Source organism: Arachis duranensis, chromosome 10 (genome assembly GCF_000817695.3).
Source record: "Arachis duranensis cultivar V14167 chromosome 10, aradu.V14167.gnm2.J7QH, whole genome shotgun sequence".
NCBI classification, from domain to species: domain Eukaryota; kingdom Viridiplantae; phylum Streptophyta; class Magnoliopsida; order Fabales; family Fabaceae; genus Arachis; species Arachis duranensis.
In genome coordinates, this window is record NC_029781.3 from 15,635,034 (window position 1) to 15,635,628 (window position 595).

The window sequence follows — 595 nt, forward strand, 5'->3', positions numbered from 1 at the left end:
GCCAGCACGCTCTCCTCCAGGGTGTGCTGTTTTTCTTTCTGCTTTTCATTCTGTTTTTGCTTTTTTCATTGATTTTGTGACTTCTTATGATCATCAACCTACAGAAAACATAAAATAACAAAGAAAAATATATATAAAATATAACATTGGGTTGCCTCCCAACAAGCGCTTCTTTAATGTCAGTAGCTTGACAGAGGGCTCTCATGGAGCCTCACAGATGCTCAGAGCAATGTTGGAACCTCCCAACACCAAACTTAGAGTTTGAATGTGAGGGTTCAACACCAAACTTAGAGTTTGGTTGTGGCCTCCCAACACCAAACTTAGAGTTTGACTGTGGGGGCTCTGTTTTGCTCTGTTTTGAGAGAAGCTCTTCATGCTTCCTCTCCATGGTGACAGAGGGATATCCTTGGGCTTTAAGCACAAAGGATTCTTCATTCACTTGAATGATCAATTCTCCTCTATCAACATCAATCACAGCCTTTGCTGTGGCTAGGAAGGTTCTGCCAAGGATGATGGATTCATCCATGCACTTCCCAGTCTCTAGGACTATGAAATCAGCAGGGATGTAATGGTCTTCAACTTTTACCAGAACATT